Source organism: Hemiscyllium ocellatum, chromosome 44 (genome assembly GCF_020745735.1).
Source record: "Hemiscyllium ocellatum isolate sHemOce1 chromosome 44, sHemOce1.pat.X.cur, whole genome shotgun sequence".
NCBI classification, from domain to species: domain Eukaryota; kingdom Metazoa; phylum Chordata; class Chondrichthyes; order Orectolobiformes; family Hemiscylliidae; genus Hemiscyllium; species Hemiscyllium ocellatum.
The window spans coordinates 17,364,704-17,388,899 of record NC_083444.1 but is presented as its reverse complement, the minus strand read 5'-3'; positions in this window follow the sequence as shown (position 1 = coordinate 17,388,899).

Below are 24,196 nucleotides of genomic sequence, written 5' to 3'. Positions count from 1 at the left end.
CCAGTCTCCCTGCATATTTGTTCCTTCAATTCCCGTTGACTGTTTGGGGTCCTATAGTGCAACCCCAATAATATCACCATCTCCTTCTGATTTCATAGCACCACCCACAAAGCCTCCCTGGATGACCCTTCAGTTATTTCATCTCTGATTACTGCTGTGATACTCGGCTTAATCAAAAATGTATCTCCCCCTCCTCTCCTTACACCCCCTCTGTCCCACCTGAAGCTCCTGTACCCTGGTACGTTAATCTGCCAGTCCTGTCCCTCCCTTAGCCATGTTTCTGTAATGGGTACAATCTACCAGCCCCACGTACCTATCCACTCTCTGAGTTCATCAGCCTTCCCGGTCAGCCCTCTTGCATGGAAGAAGATGCAATGTAATCCAATAGGTATTCCTCGCTCCCTGTCATGTTCCAGTCTGACCTGTCTCTTCAAATTCCTCTTTCTGATTCCTGTATCTCCTTGAGCCTCACATTTGCCTCCCTGCTGTTGAGGATCCCACCCCCCTGCCAATCTAGTTTAAACTCTCTCTTGGAGCATGAGCAAACCTGGCTGCCAAGATATTGGTCCCCTTCCAGTGCAGGTGTAACCCGTCCCTCTTAGACAGGTCACCACTGCCCCAGAAAAGATCCTAATGATCTCCAACTCTGAATCCCTGCCCCTTGCACCAATTCTTCAGCAACACATCCATCTGCCGTATCCTCCTGTCCTTCCCCTCACTAGCACGTGGCATTGGAAGTAATCAGGAGATTATCACCAATGAGCTCTTGGTTTTTAACGCTCTTCCTTGCGCTCTATAATCATTCTGCAGGACCTCATCCCTACTTCTACTTCTGTTATTTGTGCCAACGTGAACAATAACTTCTGGCTGCACACCTTACCCCTTGAGAACATTCTGCAGCCACTCTGAGACATCCTGGACCCTGGTGCCTGGGAGACAACACACCATCCTGGATTCCCATCAGCACCCACAGAATCCCCTGTCTCTGTCCCCCTAACTATCGAGTGTGCTATCACTAAGGTCCTGTTTCCCTTTCCCGTTTCCCGCTCTGCCCCAGAGCCAGTGGGATTGCCACCGACCAGGATACTGCTGCTTTCCCCTGAACGGTAACACACCTACCCCACCCGCCCCCAACAGGTTCCCAAACGGGATACTTGTTTGCGAGGGGAATGGCCACAGGAGATTCCTGCCCTAACTGCCATCTCAGCTGCTGTCAGACTGAAACGGAATGTTAAAAGGACGTTACCGGAGCTTCCCTGGATTTTTTACTGAGCCGCTGCTCTCTGAAACCTCCCGAAACAAAGCCTTACTGCTCACACTGCTGCCAATACATTGTCCAACAGCACAGCTCTCTCCCCCCACTCCTTATATGCTTTAGTTAGAGAGGGAGGGAAGGAGGGGGCATAAATCTGAGGGAGGGAGTAAACATTTTCGGGGGAAGCAGGGCATTACGAGGCTGCGGGGATTGCAGAAACAGATCACGGGGGAAGGAAAGTTGGGTGAGAGAGGGAACACAGGGATGATGGGATAAAGAGAACATGGGGGAGGGGAGACAGACAGCAGGGGGAGGGGGCAAAGGAGATCACAGGGAGGGGACATTGTGGGGAAGAGAGAGCAAGCTGGGAGGGGGAAGAGTGTGTGAGTGGGGGAGAGGAGGGCAGGGGAAGCTGAGAAAGAGCACGCAAAGAGGGGGAGAAAGGACAGCGTGGGGAGGGGGAAGGAGAGTGTGGGGAGGGGGGAAATCAGAGAGTGGGGAGGGGGGAGAAAGGAGAGTGTGGGGAGGGGGAAATCAGAGAGTGGGGAGGGGGGAGAAAGGAGAGTGTGGGGAGGGGGCAATGGGATGCGTGGGTGAGGGGGGAAAGGAGAGTGTGGGGACAGGGAAAGGAGAGTGTGGGGAGGCGGGAAAGAGAGTGTGGGGAGGGGGGAAAGTACAGTGTGGAGTGGGGGAGAAAGGAGAGTGTGGGAAGAGAGGAGAGTGTGTGGTGGGAATGGAGAGAGTGGGGATGGTGAAAGAAGAAGGTAGGGAGAGGGGAAGGACAGTGTGCGAAGGGGAAATGTAGCAGCCCCCTTGATGCTAAAACATTGCTGGTCATGGACAGCTATATCCCCAACAATTTACCCATCAAACAAAGGAGAGCCCAGACAGAAAGGCAGTGGGTCTTGCTACACAAAGAAACCAACAGGAACAAGCCACCCAAACAAAGAACAAGAACAAAGAACAAAGACAATTTACAGCCCAGGAACAGGCCCTTCGGCCCTCCAAGCCTGAGCCAATCCAAATCCACTGTCTAAACTGACTCCTAAGCATCTGTATCCCTCTGCTCCCCACCTACTCATGTATCTGTCCAGACACATCTTGAATGAATCTATCGTGCCTGCTTCTACTCCCTCTGCTGGCAACGCATTCTAGGCACCTACTTCCCTGTGTGTAAAATACTTTCCATGTGTATCCCCCTTAAATATTTCACCTCTCACCTTGAACACATGACCTCTCGTCATTGAGTCCCTCACCCTGAGAAAAAGTTTATCTATATCCACCATGTCTGTAACATTCATGATTTTGTAAACCTCAATCAGGTCCCCCCTCAATCTCCTTTTTTCTAATGAAAATAAACCTAACCTACTCAATCTCTCTTCATAGCTCGCACCTTCCAGACCAGGCAACATCCTCGTAAACCCTCTCTGCACCCTCTCCAAAGCATCCACATCCTTTTGGTAATGTGGTGTAGACAGTATTCTAAATGCAGCCGAAACAAAGTCGTGTACAATTTTAAAATGACCTGCTAGCTCTTATACTCAATACCCCGTCCAATGAAGGCAAGCATACCATATGCCTTCTTGACCACTCTATCCACCTGTGCAGCCACTTTCATGGTACAATGGACCTGAACTCCCAGATCTCTCTGCTCATCATCTTTTCCCAAGGCTCTTCTGTTTACAGTCTAGTTTGCTCTAGAATTAGACTTCCCAAAATGCATCACCTCATATTTGCCTGGATTGAACACCATCTGACACTTCTCCGCCCAACTCTCCAGTCTATCTATATTTTCCTGTATTCTTTGACAGTCCCCTATGCTTTCTGCTACTCCACCAATTGTCGTTTCATCTGCAAACTTATTGAACAGACCAACAATGCCCTCTTCCAGATCATTTATGTACATCACCATCAACAGTGGCCCAGCACTGATCCCTGTGGAACAGAACATTTCGAGAATCTCCCTTCAACTACTAGTCTCTATCTCCTGTTGCTCAACCAGGTCTTTGTCCACCTCGCGAGAACACCCTGCACACCATGTGACTTCACTTTCTCCATTAGTTTACCACGGGGAACCTCATCAAATGCCTTATTATATATGACATCGACAGCCTTTCCTTCATCTACCAACTTGGTCACTTCTTCAAAGAACTCTATTAAGTTGGTAAGGCACGATCTCCCCCACACAAAATCATGTTGCTTATCACTGATAAGCCCATTATTTTTCAAATATAAATAGATTCTATACCTCAGTACCTTCTCCAGTAACTTCCCCACCTCTGGCGTCAGGCTCACTGGTATGTAGTTATCTGGAATATCCCTACTACACTTCATGCACAGGGGGACAACATGAGCACTCTCCAGTCCTCCGGCACTTCTCCTCTGTTAAGAATGTGACAAAGCTATCTGTTAGGGCCCCCGCTAGTTCCTCTCTCGCCTCCCTCAGCAACCTGGGATAAATCCCATCCGGTCCTTTGGGATTTGTCCACCTTAATATCCTTGAGCCTATCCAACACTTTTTCCCTCCTTACGTCAACATGATCCAGAGTAAATAAACTTCTACCTTTAATCTCAAAATTCATCATGTCCCTCTCCTCATTGAATACTGATGCAAAGTAATCACGGAGAATCTCACCCATTTTCTCAGGTTCGACACACAACCTTCCTTCCTTATGCTTTAGTGGACCAACTCTTTCTCTCGATACCCTCTTGCTTCTTATACATGAAGAAAAGGCCTTGGGAATCTCCTTAATTCTGCTCGCTAAAGTTATTTCATGAGCCCTTTTAGCCCACTTGATTCCTCGTTTAAGATTGTACACACTCTCCTAATATTACGCCAAGGCCTATTCTGTTCTTCGCTGCCTGGACCTTATGGATGCTTTCCTTTTCCTCTTGGCTAGTCGCACGATTTCTCCTGTCATCCACAGTTCACGAATCTTGCCTTTTCTATCCTTTGTTTTCAAAGGGACATGCCTATCCTACACTATCTTCAACCTATCTTTGAAAGTCTCCCACACAGCAAATGTGGACTTCCCTTCAAATAGCTGCTCCCAATCCTCATTTCCCAGCTCCTGTCAAATTTTGATATAATTAGCCTTTGCACAGTTTCGTACCTTTCCCTCAGGACCACTCTCATCTTTGTCTATGATTGATAGTGTTTCAGACAATTAACGGATTCTCAGGATTGGCCCGAACTATAGAACGTTATGAAAAACCATCGACCAAGGCACAAAAACAGGGTTCACCTGCAGACGGTTTTCTTAAATCTCCTGGAGGCGTTCTGAGGAGACCAGCACGGCAAGGGTCAGAGACCAGCTGACCAACCAGAGACCAGCTGACCACCCAGAGAGAGAGTGAGGGAGAGAGAAACCAGCTTCACAGACCCAGAGACCGAGAGAGAAAGAGACAGTGAGAGAGTCAGAGTGAGACAGAGAGAGGGCCAGGCAGACAAAGACAGAGCGAGAGAGAAAGAGAGACAGAAAGAGTGAGAAACAGAGAGAGAGAAACTGCGTATGTCTCCAAGCAACTCAGGAAGATTACAGTGCCAGTAGGATTATAGATAGCATGCCTGTAATTAAAGGGTATTGTAACATGTTCCTGATAAAGAAGGGGCTGTGTACATTGGGATTGTCTCATGTTTGTACTGATTTGACCGTTTCAGTATTGGGGACACCTGGGCACATTCATTCAGATCATTCCCGTTGGAGTTGTCGAACTTATTTTAAGGAGGAATTGGACAACATCTTCATCTCTGGAATTATCTCATGAACTTCCACTGAGCTGTCTCCAAAGCAATTATATCCCAAAATTGTTTGCAAAACTTCAGCTGAGATTGTTGTCCTGCCTTCTACACTTGCAGCAACACTCTCAGACCTTTATACTCTATTCTGTTTATAATAAATGTCAAAACTCCATTTGCCTTCCTTGTTGGCCGTAGAAGATGCAATGATCAGAGGGAGGTCAGTGATGTATCTGGATGGGCAGTGAGAGTAAGGGGGAGGTCAGTGATGTATCTGTTGGACAGTGACTGTAAGGGGGAGGTCAGTGATGTATTTGGATGGACAGTGACAGTAAGGGGAAGGTCAGTGATGTATCTGATGGACAGTGACAGTGAAATGTTCTTGTGTAAAGAGGGCAGCTCCTACCCGAGAGGACAGAAGGACAGCTCAGAGACATATTTTCACACTTGGAATGAACTGTCTCGATGCAGGATCAGTTGAAATAATTGTCAAAAATCACTCAACACCAGGTTCTAGTCCAACAGGTTGAACGTGTCCACCCCAGTCCCACACCAGCACCTTCACATCATGAAATAGGGTGTGATCTCAGGATGGGGCTCATGGTGTTTGAGTGGACAGTGTTATTGCTGGCAGATTCCAGATTCTGCTTTTGTTATTTCATTATCACGTAACCCCTCCTCCTCTGTAATCAGGATTACACTTGTTATTGTAATGGGTTTGTTCATTTCCAGAAATGTGTAAAACAGCAACAAATCCAAGCAATGCTGTCACCTCGATCTCCCCAAGGAGCTCCCACACAGTATAAGGCAGCGTCTCTGGGAATGCATCAGCTCAGAGTCTCAAACAAGGAGCTTGTCAGCTGCCTGAAGGGACAGATCACCTCACACAGAAAAATGCATCGACCAATTGATCACGTGGAGAAAGTGTTCTACACCATCCTTGCTTTTACTGGCATCCCAGGTATGGCGCTATGACAATTGAACTTGTTTTAATCTGCTGCTGATCTGCTCTCTGGTTTTACCGTTTGAACAATAACGTCTCCAGCTCACTGACTGGTCACCCTTATCCAGGCACCGGGACAGTGACAGCAATTCACTGAGCAGCATTCTCGGTACAATCCTACACTGACAGAGACTCCCAACCTCACTGCTGCTGCAGCATTTTCTGTTCTCAGTGTTGTGTCATCTGTTCCAGTTTGATATGGCTTCAAGGTATGAGGAGAGATCAGGCAGGTTAGTTCTGAAGAAGGGTCACTTGACCCCAACTCTGTGCTCTCTCCCACAGATGCTCTGGGCCTGCTGCGCTTCTTCTGATTTCATTCCGTAAATGAAGCCAGGTTGATGGAGAATTTTGAAGGTTAAGGGATGATCTGAGTGAAGTCCAACAAAATATTAAAAGGAAAACATGAACTATTTCTACTGGTTGCAGATTTAGAACAAAGGATCACAGTCTGTGAATGGGGCTGAGAGTGTTCAGGAGAGATGTCAGAAAGCTCTTCTGTGCACAGAGGGTGGGAAAGGTTTGGAACTCTCTTACACACACACAGTCATGGATGCTGCATCAGTTGGGAATTTTCAATCTCAGATTGTTCTTTTTTTTGGCAAAGCAAAAGAATTGAAGAATTTGCACCTTGTTCTGATTTGTAAAGCTTCATCTACCATCGCTTCCCGAAATTCTCTCCTCACACTCTTTGGTCAGGAGATTGACATTTTGACAGATTGAAATCCTTGTAGAGGGAGGAACAGAGCTTCTTCAAGGAAGGCATCCTTGCAAGAGGATTCGCAGTAGGTTAAAATCTTTGAGTAAAAAATGAGGTCTGCAGATGTTGGAGATCACAGTTGAAAATGTGTTGCTGTTTAAAGCACAGCAGGTTAGGCAGCATCTCAGGAATAGGAAATTCGACGTTTGACAGATTGCCCTCCTGGTCCCTCCACATTGAGATGTTGGTGGGTAGATTTACAGTGTAAATATTACAGTAAACCTCAAACTCCCACATTGTCATTAAGGGAGTCCTGCATGCTCTGCTGTACTGCCCTTGTTTAAGATACATGGTGTAGTTGTGTTTGAAATCTCACACAGGTTCTGGTGACCTGTTTTATAATCCTGCCATGGCTCTGATCAGGATTAAGTCCAATAACAAGATCAAGGGATAACTGTTTCTCTGGAGAAGGAGAGAGTTTGGATTATTGACAGTCGAATTGCTAGTCCTATCACTGATTTAGGATTTAGGATTCTCATGGGGTTCTGTACCTTACCATGCAACCAAAGAAAATCATAGACTTCCTTCTGCTCTCCTAGAAGGAGTAAGGAGCTCAATATCTGTCAAAACTCTAGAATCTTGAGACTGACTGGGCTGGAGGACAATCTGGAGTGAGTGTTAAAGTCTGATACTCAAACCCACTCACTCCCAACCACTCCCAGTCACACAGTGCATGGAAATTTGTTGGTAAAACCTTGTTGTTGCTCTCTGGAATGGGTAGGTGGTATTTCTGATCAATAATTTGTTGTTTCTTTTCCCATTTGTCTCCCACAGTAAATTTGCTAGCAGTTACAGTCCTTTCCAGGCAAAACTGTGGTGTTTCCCCTTGCACTACCCGTTACCTGGTGGTTATGGCAGCTGCCGATCTGATGGTCATGATTACTGAGGTTATACTGAAGAGATTACCTGTCTATTATTACCCGGAGTCTTTCCTGGACATCACTCCTGTGTGCAGTGTTATTGGGGCACTGTGTCGTGCTGCCACGGACTGCTCTGTCTGGTTCACCGTCACTTTCTCCTTTGACCGATTTGTGACCATTTGTTGTCAGAAGCTGAGAACAAAATATTGCACTGAGAAAGCTGCGACTGTGGTTCTGGCAACAACCTGCACCCTGTTCTGTCTGAAAAACATCCCCTTCTATTTTGAATATGAGCCTGTGAGGATAATCAACAATGTGCCATTCTACTGTATAACAAAGGTAAGCTACTTCACTGAGACTTGGTGGATGGTATTAGATTGGCTCGATACAGTTTTAACCCCTTTACTGCCATTCGCTTTAATTCTGTTGCTCAATGCTCTGACAGTCAGACACATTTTAGTGACCAGTCGAGTCCGGAAGAGGCTGAAGGGTGAGAGCAAAGGAGAGAATCACAGAGACCCAGAGATGGAGAGCAGAAGGAAGGCTGTGATTTTGCTCTTCACCATCTCTGGGAGCTTCATCCTCCTGTGGTTTATCTATGTTGTGTATTTCTTATATTATATCATTCAAGGAATCAATCCTGACTACTCGCCTCTTCTAGATCACTTCAGTGCAGTTGGTTTCATGCTGCGGGATCTAAGCTGTTGCACAAACACATTTATTTATGCAGCAACATTGTCTCAGTTCAGAGCGAAGATCAGTAACGCAGTAAAATACCTGGTTACAAGGATTCCTTGTGTTGTGAATAAATAAAACTCCTCAGTGAAGCCCACAGGAGGGTACGACTGTTTCCAAACCATGAAATGATTTTGTTTTATTCACTCGTGGGATGTGGGTATCACTGACTGAGTCTGTAGTTATTCCCCATCCCTAATTGCCCCTGAGAAGGTACTGCTGAGCTGCCTTTAACACTGATGGAATAACAATATTTCCTAACTCAGGATGGTGAGTGACTCAGAGGGGAATTTGAAGGGGATGATGTTCCCATCTATCTGCTGCCCTTGTCCTTTGAGGTGGAAGTGCTCATGGGTTTGGAAGGTGCTGTCTGAGGATCTTTAGTGAATTTCTGCAGAGCACCGTGTAGTCGGTAAACACTGCTACTACTGAGCGTCAGTGATGGAGGGAGGGGATGTCTGGGGATGTGATGCCAACCAAGCGGCTGCTTCATCCTGGATGTTTTTTTCTGGTGGCAGAAACCAGAACAAAGCAGCTGCTTAGTTGGCACCACATCCACAAACACCCACTCCCTCCACCACTGTTTCTCAGCAGCAGCAGTGTGGACCACCGACAAGAAACACTGCAGAAGTTCACCAAAAGTCCTCAGACAGCATCTTCCTAACCCACAAACTCTACCATCCAGAAGGACAAGAGCAGCAGATAGATGAGAACGGAAATCCCTGCACATTCACCTCAAAGCCACTCACCATCCTGACTTGGAAATATATCACCGTCCCTTCACTGGGTCAGAATCCTGGAGCTCCCTCCCTAACAGCATTGTGGGTCTACCTACACCACACGGACTGCAGTGGTTCAACAAGGCAGCTCACCCCCACACATTATGGAGGAGCAACTGGGAACAGGCAGCGTTCCCAGCCAGGTCTGGACCAGCGATGCTCACGTCCCGTGAGTGAATAAGACAAAGTGCATGCAGGTAAATGCAGAAACAGCAGTGACTCTGATCAGCACACCACCGTCTTCACTGGGGATGTTAGGGATGGGCCAGAAATGCTATTTTAGTCAGAGATCCCCCACATCTCATGTACAAAATAATAATAATTGAGATTGACAGTAAAATTTAGGATTAGAAACATCATTAAAAAATTGAAATTGAGCATCAGGTCATTAAGAGTGTCAAAGAATAGATAATGATAACAGATTGGCAGCTGATGTAAAAGGTTGGTCACTATGCACATCGGGTAATGGGAATAAGACAGGGACTAATTCTGTCCCAAAATTGCAAATGTCGGTCGTACACACCGAGCTGAGGTAATAAATGAGAAATTAAGATTTGTTTTATCTGGGATAAATAAGATGGGACAGCCACAGGGAGAGCTGTGGGAGCAGAGTCCCTGTGTATATTTAAGAATGAGAGAGTTGGACCCTTGTGGGAGCTAATTACTGCAGATGCTGGTATCTGTACTGAAAATGAAAAATGCTGGAAATCACAGCGGTCAGGCAGCATCCATGGAGAGAGGGCAGGCTAATGCTTTAAGTTTATCTCCATCAGAGATAGATCGGTGATCAGTCGGGGAATCAAGGGTTACAGGGAAAAGGCAGGAAAGTGGCTGTGAGGAATGTCGGATCAGCCACGTTCCCATGAATGGTGGAAAAGGCTGGAGGGGCCAAATAAATGGCAGGTCCGAGGGGAGCATTGAGGATAAAAGCGAGTTTGGTGTACAAGTCCATAGATCCCTGAAGCTGTTAGCACAGGTAGACAGGATGGTTAAGAACGCGTACGGGATGCTAGTCTTCATTAGCAAGCGATTACAATATCGAATATAGAACACAGAATCTGTAGAGACCCCAGAATATTGCTATCTTATAAATGAGGACTTACTGAGGAAATGAAGACCATCACACATTCTGGCGGATGGGAAATGGGCAGCAGGTTATCAAGTTGTATTCCCGGTGGGATGTGGAAAGGAAATGTTGTGGATATAAATTAGCAGGAGGAGGTTATTTGGGAGTAAGGAGAACTCATGTCAAAATCCAGGAACATTTTTATTCGCCTGAACTGTATAAAGATGTAGCTGAATTTTGGAGGACATTTCATATGTGTCAGGAAATTGGAAACTTTCAGGCAGTGATAAAGCCAGCAACTTTAATATCAATTCCCGCATTTGGGGAACATTTTACACGGGTGTTAATTGATTGGGTAGTGTTGTACCAAAATTAATAAAATTCACATTTAGAAGTAAGTAAATCAAATTTATTAAATCCAAACCTATTGGGAGGGGCAGCGTGATTGTGCCCCTAACCGTGGAACTTGACCAGGCCGTCCCTCCTTGAACATCAGGGACAGCAGTTTTTATAGTCTGGATGGCGCGTACAACAAAAAACCGCGAATGATGGTTTCTTGTGTTCTGTACATGCACACACGGAGATCACCATTGTGTTCTGTAAGTATTTCTTGTTTAGTTCATTCCTGTTTTCAGTTCCCCCCTTGTGGTCCGAGACATGCAGGAGCATGATGTACAGACCACCACCATCCAGTAATAATCAGTGGGGTAGGATTATAATCATGAAACTGTTTCCCTTCCTGCTGGATATTATCAGCCTCCAGGCGGATGTGATCCGCTTGGTCAGTTATATTGTCTGAGGTATTCGCAATGCATGTGCCGCACTAGGCCCCAATAACAGCACAGGGGCCACCTTGTGCCACTCGCAAATAGGAGAAAGTGAGGATTGCAGATGCTGGAGATCAGAGCTGAAAATGTGTTGCTGGAAAAGCGCAGCAGGTCAGGCAGCATCCAAGGAGCAGGAGAATCGACGTTTCGGGCATGAGTCCTTCTTCAGGAATGAGGAAAGTGCGCCAAGCAGGCTAAGATAAAAGGTAGGGAGGAGGGACTTGGGGGACGGGCGTTGGAAATGCGATAGGTGGGAGGAGGTTAAAGTGAGGGTGATTGGCTGGAGTGCGGGTGGGGTCAAAGAGGTCAGAAAGAAGATAGCAGGTTAGGAAGCTGGTGCTGAGTTCGAGGGTTGGGGGGAGGCTAAATGAGGAAACTGGAGAAAACTGGAGGAAACTCCAGTTTACTCATTTCCCCTCCCCCACCTTGTCTCAGTCCCAATATGGAGGGAGCCAAGGGTAGGCCTTGACAGCACGGTCAGAGTAATTCTCATTGTAAGGCCTCAGGTAATCAGTCGGAATTGAAGTCCAAATGGTTTTGTATGTTTTCCCTGTCGTCATGTTGACAACCTCAAGGCTCAGAATATTCCAGAAAGAAACGATCGGTGGGCGGACGGGGTAAGGAGCAGGGAACGGGAACATTTGCTGGTTCCGGCATTCCACCCTGATGTGGAATTAAAACAAATCACCCCCATGGGCGTTCCTTCACCCGCGGTGTTTGTGAGGGTCAGAGCCAGAGGGGTGTGTGTTAAAGGATGTAGTGAGGCCGGAACCAACCTTTATAGTTTTGCATGTTATAACCCGTGGTCTCCCAGGTGACCTCATCATTGGCAGCAGAAATGGTCTGGTCAGGGCCTCACATGAATGACCGGGGAGATTCTCTGTCAGACCGAACCCCCGCCCATTCCCCAAATGGATAAATGTGAGGATCTGTTCTGGTCCAACCACCATTCCACCGTTTTGGATTTATTAAACGGGATGGGACTCAGGGGAATCCCCCCAATAGAGTGTGCAGGGATTCGAGTACACACCCAGCATTTCGAGATGTTATTTTGCTGTGTGTGCTGATAGAACATGGTTAGGTGTGTATTAACATGGAACCCCGCGCCTACTCCGGGGAGCAGGACTGAGGGTGGCACAATTCATTTGGTGCTGTCCCCAGTGGCTACCAGGCAAAGGGTGAAGGCAACAATCAACAGGAACATCCCGGAGTTTCCCGAACGGAGTTATACAATGGTCCAAAGGCTGTACCGCCCGCACACAACAGCTAATGATAACCTCAAAGGGACCATTCTACTGAGGGGCGAAGCCTGGTTTAACGGGGAGAGTCTTCACCATAACCTTCCTACCCACCGATGGGACCTCCACACAATCCTCTAATTGCCTCTGTTCATCCCTCCCTCACCTTCCTGTTTGTCCCGAACTGTTTTCCACATCTCCTTCAGCTGGGTGCTCAGTTCGAGCACATAGCGATGTATTCTATCGCAGCGAGGGCCAGCATCGGAACCCTCCCATGATGATGGAATCGGGCAGTTACATTGCCCGACCTGTCATTGACTCGTAAGGGGTCAAACCATTCGACCGGCTTGTGGTGGACTGGAGTTTGTCAGAGTCCTGCATGGCCTTAGCAAGGGAGGGTTTAAGAGTTCTGTTCATTCACTCCACCATGCCTGAACTTTGTGGATGGTCGGGTGTGTGAAATTTCAGTTTAATGCCCATCAGCTGACATGTGGTTTTTACAACTCTTACAGTGAAATGGCTCCCCGGTCGGAGTCAATCTGGGACGGCACCCAACTCCCCCACCTGGGCATCCCCTCCTCAGCTACAACCCTTGCCACAGCATTAGCTGATCAGTTCTGGGTAGGGTAGGCCCCGACCCACCTGGTAAATTGGTCAATAATCACAAGGTAATCCGTCTTCCCATGGGATTGGGGAAGAGGTCACATAAAATCCATCTGTAACTGCCCCCAGAGTCCCTTTGGGTGTGGCTGGGGCCCCATTCTAATTTTAATGGGCCAGCCTGGGTTGTACTGGGCACACGTCACACAGCGGTGACAGAATCGAGTGAAATCTCTGCCCATGCCCTTCCACCACCATTGCTTCCCGATGTTGGTTATCATATCATTGATATGGGTGATTTTCTGCAGTTTAACTAAGGGTTAATGAGTAAGGTCGAACTGTGAGACTGAATGTAAGTTAGCTTGGGAACAGGGAGAAACTGCTATGTCAAAAACATGGCGGTTTGTAACCTTGGATAAAACTGCCGTAAGTTGTTAATTAAAACTAGGCTGCTATGAAGCTCGATAACCTTGGCCATGATACAATAGAAGCTCTTAAAATATTAGAAACATACAGATAACCAAGGCCTGCAATAGAGAGGCGAGAAATGCTTTAGCCAATAGAATTGTTAAAAATAATGTAATGTTTAAGAACATACAGATAATCAAAGAGTTGGCAGAGAGAAGCGTGAAATGTTTTAACCAATGGAATTGTTACTATCCTTTTCAGATGTAAAAATAATGTATAAATATTACTGCTGTAATCCTTTCAGTGTGGTCCTTTCCCTTTTTTTTTGGAAGGCACCCAAACTTGCAAGTTTGAATAAACATTCGTTGCCTCATCTGTGTGTCTCGTCGTATTTCGATTTGCCACGCGATAGCGGTAGCTGGTGGGTATAAGGGTTGGTGCTGACAGCTTGGAGTTCGCCTCCTAGGACGACACCTTGTGGACAGTCTCCCTTAGACTGGGTTTGAGAGCGGTTCGTCCGCCACACGGAAGTCGAGGGTTAAAGGACAGTCCGCGGTCAGAGGAGTGTGGAGGCAGAACCCGGCTGATTTGAATCATACCCATACTGTAGAGTAGTTAGCCGAGTGTCAGGGACTATTCTCCGGAGATTTAGAATACCTAGACAGAAGTCACTTATAACAGCATCACGCCCCCACCTGGGAAATGCCAATGTGTAATTACATCCTGAGAAGGATCCTTTTATCCCCACTTTCAGCTCACCCCAGCCTCTCTGACTCTCACTGTGTCTGTGTCTGACCCCATTGTGTTCAAAGTGATACAATGCCACCCCCTGTTGGCCTCCATCTGCCACTGCACAAGAGCAGGTTTTTTTTTCTCTCAGGACAATTTGCTCCTGTCCCTGTCCATTCCATTGTCTGTAAACTGCAGGCCCTGTTCCCTGTCCAAATTAATTCCAGCAATAACAACCCCCCCTGGCCCTGACTTTACCCCCTCATATTTTATGCCTCCATCTTGCAGTGCCCACTGTTTTACGTCTCTCACTTTTGCCCTCCACAATCCCACCGCCAACAATTTTGCCCCCTGCCAATTGCGCCAAGAGCTGGGGGAGTCAAAAATGGGGGGTGGGGCAAATATATTTTCCCTCATTTTGTACCGCTCCAGTTTTTTTGTCCCTCCCCAGTTTTTTGAAACTGCCGCAATTGAGCAACTTCCTCCCCCTCCGACCCCACCCCCGGTTTTCTGCCCTGGCATTTTTGTCCATCCCCAGAGTTATTACCCCCACCCAAGTGTTGCACTTTCCCCCAAACATTTTGCCCCCCACCACCTTCTCCTGGTCTAATTGCCCTTTCTCCATACTGCCCCCACTGCCATTCCTACCTGCATCCCCCCACTGGATATAAAAGCCCCCTCTGTGTCTCCATCGTGTACAATAACCTCTCCCCTCCCCTCCCCCCTTCACTGGGCCCTCGCTCCGGGCTGTAGGGGGTGGGGCACGGGGAGGATGCACACTGACTGACTGGCCTATAAACTGCGTGCTTTTTCATGCACAGCGAGATCCCATGCTCCCCCTCCACCCTCCTCAGTGAGAAAGGGGTTTTCCCTCCCCCAATCCCATCCCCCATTGGGACAGCAATGGGAGACACAGGGAACAGCAAGATCCCACTGTGATAACAGCATGTTCAGCACCAAGTGCTACTGAGTTCAAATCTACCCTGGGACAGGAACAGCAGGACAGAGGGAGGGAGGGACAGATAGGGAGGGGGAGAGAAAGCGAGTGAAATGGGGGACAAAGAGAAAGGGAGTAGAGAAAGCGAGTGAGATGAGGGACAGAGACTGAGGGAGGGACACAGAGCGAGCCAAGGACAGAGAAAGATCCCAGGGAGAGACAGAAGGACAGAGATGGGGAGAGAGAGAGAGGCACAGTGTGAAACCAGGGAAAGAGAGAGAGAAACACCCAGGCAGAGAGAGCAAAGGGCAGAGAAAGATCCCAGGGAATGAAACTCCCAGGGAGAGAAACAGGGGACAGACAGGAGAGCGTGTAAAACCCAGGGAGAGAACAGGACAGAGAGAACAAAACACTTAGGGAGGGGTAGACAGGACAGAGAGAGACAGAGACAGAGAGAGAGAGAGAGAGAGAGAGAGAGAAAAATGCCAAACAGACAGAGAGAGAGAGAGAGAATTGCCTAACACAGTGATGGAGAGGGAGAGAGAAAGTAAAAGTCCAGGGAAAGAAATCCAAAGGTGAGAGAGAGAGAGAGAGCCAGAGAGAGGGAGAGAATGAGGGAAGAGCAGCCACAGGAGAGAGATACAACAGACAGCTAGTGAAAGAGAGGGGGGTTGATGGTATGAAGCATGAGAGGTTAGCAGGGAGGTTGGAGATTGAACAATTCAACAGTTCCAGGAAAGAGGGAGGATCCAGAGAGTTGTAGGAAGGGAATCTACTGGGGAATGTGAACAGGGAGGAGATGGGAAGGATGGGGATTGAAGGAAAGATGTGGGACAGACAGAGACAGAGAGAGTGAGCTGGGGACACAAAGGGAGAGGTGGGAGCTGGACAGCAAGAGGGAGGCAGTGACATCTGTGGGATCAGACTGTGCAGCAGCTCCCTCTCCATCTTTCTGCCCCTTTGCCCCCAACCCAGAACTTGCCCCTTGTGATAAATGTCCTACAGAGACGGCCTGAACCCCACAATTCTAGTGTGTGTGTGTGTGTGTGTGTGTGTGTGTGTGTGTAAATGAACAAGGAGACAGGCCAGTTTCTGATTGTTCTCTCTCTCTCTCTCTGAATGTTTCTGGCTCTTGTCTGACGATTCCAGGCGGCAGAAATGATTTGATTCTCTCGGTCTCTGCACCGTCCTGAGGTTCAGCTCCTGGATCCAATCTCCTTCTCTGGGAACTGACAGAGACAAATAAAAATTGATTTGAAATAAAATTCAACAGTGGTACTAAAAGCACAGCAAGATCCCAGTGCTCTTTGGCCTTCCACAGTCTCTCACTTTACTGTGATACTGGTTCAGTTTAATTATTGCATCATTAATGCATTGCATCACATCACAGCAACATCGAAACACAAAGAAATCACAATAGAGCAGTTAACCCGAGGCTAGAAATACACACAGCAAGATCCCACTGCAGCAGTGTGACATCAGACAGATCGTGTGTGTCACTGGCGTTGGTTAAGGGTTCCATTCTGTCTCCAGGACAACAGAGGGACCAACCCAACTGTTCAACAAATTCCAATCAATTGTCCCTCTGTTCGCCCCTCTCTGTAACCCCCTCACTCTCTCTCCATCTCTGATACCTCTATCTGTTACTCCCCACCCTGTGTTCCTTCTCTCTCTCTCTGTTCCTCCTAGCTTACTCCCCATCTCTGAGATCTCTTTGTCCCCTCTCGCTCTCTCTCTCTGTCCCCTCTCTCTCCATCTCTGAGATCTCTCTTTGTGTGTTTCTCTCTAATTTAATCCTGTACACTGTAATCTTTATCCCCCTCCACTTTAAATAACAACGGCTCATTTATCATCCTACCCTCTCTATGACCCACATTCCTCTGACATTGTGACAAGACTTTACAGAGGGTCAGATATTTTGGGTATTATTTCCCTCCTCGGGCGTCCTGCCTCACAGATCCTGGAGGTTAACCTGTTTGTGTCACAATCCCAAAACCCTGGTTACTTTAAACCCAGGCTTCAAACCCATTTTAAAAACGACAGGGCCACAATCTGACAGGACTCAATTAACCAGAGGGCCCTACAAACCAGGCCTCCAAACTCCCCCCACCCCCACAGTGGAGAATAAACTTCGGGGTTATAAACAGACCACCTCTCACCTGGGCAACAGGGGAAAAAATAAACCCAATGCCACCCTCACCCTGATGGCCACCTTTGTGCATGGCTGCATCAAGCTGTGCGTGGATCCCCGCTACGCAAACACCAAGTGTCACTACGCACTGAGGTTCTACCTGTCCCCGGTGTTGCGAAGGATGGGCCTGGCCTCGCTGCCGTAGTTGGATCGTTCCGTATCACCTGTCCTTCGTGGAGAAGTTTATGAAGAAAGTTTGTGAGAAGATTTGTAGCTCGGGTGCTCTTTGTGGTTCTGTTCGCCGAGCTGGGAGTTTTTGTTGCAAACGTTTCGTCCCGTTTCTAGGTGACATCTTCAGTGCTTGGGTGCCTCCTGTGAAGCGCTTCTGTGCTGATTCCTCCAGCATTTATAGTAGTTTGAATCTGCCGCTTCCGGTTGTCAGTTGCTCTCCGCTGTAGTGGCTGGTATATAGGGTCTAGGTCAATGTGTCTGTTGATCGAATTTGTGGATGAGTGCCATGCCTCTAGGAATTCCCTGGCTGTTCTCTGTTTGGCCTGCCCTATAATAGTGGTGTTGTCCCAATCAAATTCATGTTGTTTGTCATCTGAGTGTATGGCACTAGGGATAGCTGGTCGTGTCGTTTCGTGGCTAGTTGGTGTTGATATGGTTAATGTAATTTCTGCAGTTTCACACACACACACATATTTCTTTATTCACACATATACACACACACACACACACACACAATTCACGCGCATACACACACACACAGATACACACTAGACCCACACACACATACAAAGACCCACACACATATACACACTAGACCCACACTACCTTCACACACACATATACATTCACACACCACACACATATTACACACACACACCCAATTCACACACACACACACACACTCTCTTGGTATAAGTGGGGTAATTTCTATACTAAAACAGAAATTTAATGAATAAAAGTTGAAATTGTAAGACTAATAATTTACTAAGGCCATAAAGAAGCATGAACTGTAAGTCACCTCTGTAAAGCCAGGAACATGGTAACCCTGGGCAAGAAACCAAGGAATGCTTCAGTTAGACACAGAGGGCAAAATACAATGAAAGCTCTTTTCATGGCATACACAAAAATCAATAAATGTTATAACTAGTAGAACGGGAAGATAAGGGAATGTGCCAAATAGCAGAAATTGTAAAATAATATAACATTTTAATTAAAGAAATTGGCAGAGAAAAGCATGAAATGCTTTAACCAATGGAATTGTCATTAATGATTTTTAATGTAAGAAAATCCATAGCGTGAGATGTTTAAACCAATGAAATTATCACCAATGTATTTGAATGGAAAAATAATGTATAAGTATTAGTGCTGTAAAATCTCCCGTTGCGATTTCCGAAGTCCTTTTTGGAAACTCGCTCAATCTTCGAAGATTGAATAAACATCTGTTGCTCCGTTTGTGTGTGTCTCGCAGTATTTCGATTTGCCACGGGAGAAGTGATAGCCGGTGGGGATAAGGACTGATACCAGTCAACTTGGAGTTCGCCTTTTTGAACTTAACCTTGCGGACAGTCTCCCTTGATACAAGGGTTAAAGGACAGTCCGCGGTTGGCAGAGTTCGGAGGCAGGACCCGGTTGTTCTGAATCAGAACCCTAGAGTAGAATAGTTAGCCAAGTGTCAGGAACTATTCTCCGGAGATTCAGAAAGCCTAGACAGAAAACACTTATAACAAATTTGGGGGCTCGTGTCCGGGATCCTAAACAGAACTCCCACGGGAGGCTCTGAATGATTCTGGGACACTGTGACACACACAGATGTTTGAGCAAACGATGTGAATAGGTGGCGCTTGCAATAAAGTAAAAAGGTTGAAGCTTCGAAAAAGTAAAAAGGTGATTTTTTACTTTGAGTCGGACAACTCCGTGCACAGGATCAAGGTAAGAACCTTCTCTGGTATTTGGGGTTTTCGCGGAATTGAGAAGGGTACACTGCCTTGTCGACTCAGTGGTTGTGACAGGTAACCGGGATACAAGGGTTAATTGAGTAACCAGAGTGTAGGTTAGCCTGAAGACCAACCATGGGTGGCCGAGGTTCTAGGTCTAAAAAGGAACGGGAAGACGAAACCCCAAAAATTCCCCTTGATAGTCCGCTGGGACGAAAATTGGGGAATTGGAGTCCCTACGAAAGTCGGGGCTTAAAGAAAAAGGAAATGATAAAATACCGTTGTTTTGTTTGGGTAAAAGAACCCATCCGTCCGCCATCAGTGATCTGGCCAAAATTTGGATCGGACGAGGATTGGGTTTGTCAAATTTTAAATGATTATGTAAAGAATAAACAGTATCCAGGTTTAAAGGAGAGCGAGTATGCTGCATGTTGTGTAGGGAACCTGACAGCAACTGCTCCAACCCCAGTACCCTTATATCCTTTAACCCCACTGAATGAGAGTAAGTGGGAAGTGTTAGAGAACTTACCCCCGCCTGTGGCACCCCCGCCATATGCTCTTCAGGAGGAACAACGGCAGCGGCCGTTGGCGAATCGGGAGCGGGATCCAGGGGATCTGGCGAAGGGGACGTGGAAGCCACAGCAGCAGGGGCTGAGGGGGTAAGGAGATCTGCACGACTAAAGGAGAGAGAGATGAGGGGAAAAGGTGATAAAGAAGTAGTGAGACTGTGTCCCCTACGGGAGGTCCCGTTTGGGGAACGGACCACAGGATTTGTTGTAGCCCCATTAAACTCAAATTATATAAGACAACTGAAGTTTATTTTTTTACCAGCAGCTTGCAGTAAGACCGACAGAGAGAGAGAGAGAGAGTGCGAGAACTGCTCGCAAAACATTTAACCCTCTGTGATTTGGTTTGAATGCACATTGGTTTGTTGGTGATTGAATGAGGAAGTTTTATTCACTGGAGCTTGAGTTCCAGGATTGTTTTAAATATGATCTTTATGTAAACTTAACATGATTTATTTTCAATATGTGAAGGACAGTTGTAGTTTCAGTTCAACAGTAGACTGTCGGGAAAAAAAGACGATAACTTCCATGGTTATTATCTGAGACCTGGGATTCGGCCATTAGAATTTTTTTTTAAACTTGAATTGACAAATTATTGTAAGACAGCTCTGATTATTTTACGACCTAAAGTATTGTAATTGAGAAATAATTGGTCAGGAGCACATAAGAAAACTAATTTTGGATCTAAATTAGGGTACTAAATCTGGGTGAATACAGTGGATTTTAAAATTGGGAACTGTATGCATTTTACATTTTAAATATTAAATACTGAATAAATGGACGTAAATATATAAATATGTTTACAAGTTAGGAACAGGCTTTAAAGTTAGTCAAGCATGAATTAATAAATTGGTGTTTGAGGATATGAGAAGCTAGGAACATTGCAATATTTCTTAAAGAAAAGGAAGAACGTATCGACTAAAGTGCCAATAGGGGACAAGGAGATTGGGTTTGTGTGTGACCCCCTCACCAGTGGGGAGGTCGGAACATTTAAAAGGAAATGATGGTCCTGGATGAGAATCCGATAGGATTGTCAGAACAAATTAATTTTTGAGGCCCAGTCTGTATATGTGGGCTGAGTTAATGTCTATTTTTGAATACACTATTTACTGGGAGAGAAAGGAGACTTATATGGGGATACTGGATAGGGAAAGTGTTAATTGAGATTAAAAAAAACTAGTAGCAGTGCTGGTATTAAGCTTGCCGGACAATTTGGCATGCGAGGGGGATGGTTAGGGGTGAAGACAAATATCCCCTTCAGGACCCTAACTGGGACCACCACAATATAGAAGGGTGGAATAATATGTTAGACATGCGAAATTTGATAATCCAAGGGATACAAACTTGCATCCCCAAACAACAAAATTTAGCCAAGGTTTTCGACCTGAGGCAGGGAAAGGACGAGTCTCCCTGTGCATTCTTACACAGATTAAGGGAGTCGGTTAGGAAATGTTCGGGTATAGACCCAGATGGGGAAATAGGATGACGGATGGTAAAGGTTCACTTTGTGACAAAGGCATGGCCTGATATCCAGAAGAAGTTACAGAAGATAGAGGACGGGAACGGTAGAAATGAGTCGGAGTTGTTACAGGAGGTTCAGAAAGTATTTGTATAGAGAGACATAATGGCGGAGGAACGGAAGGCTAAGATAATGGTAGCAGTAGTAAGGGAGGACTGTATGAAAGACAAAAGGATTCGGATAAATAAGGTGGTTATCTAAATCTGAATATTTATGTCTTTGTGGGCCGGACCCGATAGGAATTTTGTGTTGGTGAAGATTTATGTGTGTCTTTGTGTGTGTAAATTTGATTGTAAAAAAGTCTCTGTGGATGTGAGAATTTGTGTTTGTGTATGGATTTTTTTTAAAAAAGGCTTCTCAGCTAACAAGCAGTTTAACACTTTGTGCTCTGGCTTGAATTCATCTGTTTGTTAATGGTTTTATGTGTGAAACTTGTTGTTTGTCATTTGATTCAATGTGCTATTTTTGATTGTAATTTTATGAATGCTCAACATTATTTTTTTTTCTCATGATATGATTTTATTAGAACTTAAGGAGGACCCTGATACTGGGAGAAAACAGCAGTATAGGTGGACTGTCTTAGCTGAAGGTTTTACCGTGTCACCAAACTTGTTTGGACAGATCCTAGAACAAGTTCTTGAGGGCTTGACTTTAAGACCAACTTTAAAGTTAATTCAGTATGTGGACGACCTCCTGTTGTCCGGTCCCACCCAAACTGACACACAGCAGGGAACCAATGATTTATTAAACTACCTTGAAGTGAAGGGATTGCGAGTTAGTCAGAACAAACTACAGTATGTGGAACAGGAAGTAAGATATTTAGAGCATTTGATCAGTCAAGGGCAGAAGAGAATAAGCCCCGAAAGAGTAAAGGGAATTGTAGAATTAGGACTACCCCGAACTAAGAGGGAACTCCGAAAGTTCCTGGGTTTGCTGGTTATTGCAGACTCTGGATAGATAATTATGCTACAAGCAGTAGCAGCCACTGCTAAGCTAGTGGAAGAAAGCCAGAAACTGACGTTTGGAACACCACTGACTGTGGTTACTCCTCACCAAGTCCGTACTATTCTGAATCAAAAAGCGGGACGATGGCTCACAGACTCCCGAATGCTGAAATATGAGGCAGTGCTCTTAGATAGAGAGGACCTTAAGATAGAGGTGGGTGGATGTTCAAATCCGGCTGACTTCTTATGGAAAGGAGGACCATTCATGAGATTGAGTGCAAGGTAGTAATAAGTTAGAACAATTCCAAATTCACACGACATGAGGGGTGGTATCCACCTTCAGGAAAATGAGGCAGGGGAGCAGTGGCTCCGGAACAGATGTACAAAGAAATAGGCTGCTGATAAGGCAGGGGGGAACAGAAACTCTGAGGGTAGATGCGAATTAATATGGGTAACTTGAGAGTGAGTTTCAGGACGTTGAGACAGTAAGTAGACTGTATTGCGCTGAGATTGTTCGTGGGGGCTATACGGCGCGTAGGGCCGCATTGAAAAACGGTAGGTAGGGAGCGGGAGCTCCGGGGGCGGATGCGCCCAGACACAGGGAAAACATTACATTTGACAACTGCGATGTGCTTGAAAGAATTAAAATGTTACTGACAACCGACCCTGAACAGTTCCATATGTAGAGCAGTGACCTCCGGGAAAAAGGGGGGGAAGATCTGCCACATGGGGACTGCCCAGCAGTACTGGAGACTGCGAGTGGAGATAGTTGGGGAAAAGAATTAGCACTTGAAGACCTGGTGGTCGAGGGGAGGTCGCTATGAGCTCCGATGCGCAGACACAGGAGACAGTGACAGGCAGACATAGACAGAGAGACCAACACCATATGAGAGAGAGAGAGAGAGAGAGAGACTGGCTGTGTGTGAGGACCTACAGAGAGAGAACGGAAGCTATTACATTTTGTTGTGTCTCTGGCTGAAAGTCATCTGTTCGTTAGTGCATGAATGTTTGAGTGTTTATCACCGAGAGCTTGAGTCACGAGATATGTGTATCTGTAAATATGTTGAGACCCTGGGCTTCGCTGTTTCTTGTTTATTTCACCAGGGACTCCTGACTCAGACACCACCTCTGGATTTCGCTGCACACTATTGAACCCGGTGAAGGGGTTTTGATCAAACATTGACAACAGTTAACTCTCGAACTTGTGTGGGACGGCCCATTCCTAGTACTCCTCACCACTGAACGGTGGAGAAAAGCTGGCAAATGGCCAGTACCCTCTCCAGTTAAGAAAGGAGTCTGGACAGCCGAATCAACACGTGACCCACTATAACTCAGACTGAACAGACTTTGATTAACTGACTATACTATGGCGACGTGAGTGCGGGGACTGTTTCTTCAGAATTGTATGTTAATCTTGTTTTGTGCTTTGATATATTGTTTAAGTTCTTAGCACTAGTCAGAATTATGCTGCTATTCCTGTTACTTCTGAGTTTTGCTCATATATCTTTTTCAGATGTTGTGTTAATGATTTCTGTTTCGGAATTTCCACAAGTTATAAAAATTGATGCTTGCAGCCTAAGTAGAATGCCCAGATGTAGAGTTTCAAAGGGAATATCTTTCCTCCAAGATATTTCTTCACACCCTACCGAACCGCAAAAGCCACCGCCTAGCATCACTATCCATAGAGCCCCCTTTAGCCCAGCCCTAAACTGTTTTGACAGGAAGTGTCATCCTATATATATCTCACCATTAAAAATACTTCCTCTGAAGACTCATTTCCCCATAAAAATGGGTCCCAACTCCTTAGTAAAGATTTAAAGATAGAGATGACAGTGTATGGGAAGCGTTTTGTGGGCTGCTGTTTTTGAATTGGCGTCGGACGGGGACAGCCTTTGGGATTCCTTGATTCTAAACTGCAACCTTTAACCCCTTACACTGATCCAAAGTCACTGCAGGTTATAGAGGTTAAAGACCTGAGACAGACTCTTGAAATAGAAACAGGATATGGAGAAACAAATGCCTGGATTGAATGGGTTAAATATACTGTAAAAAGTCTGAACAAAAGCAATTGCTATGCATGTGCCTCCGGTAGGACAGTGTCTCAGGTAGTTCCCTTTCCGCTCGGGTGGGAGCGAAACAAACAGGGCATGGAATGCA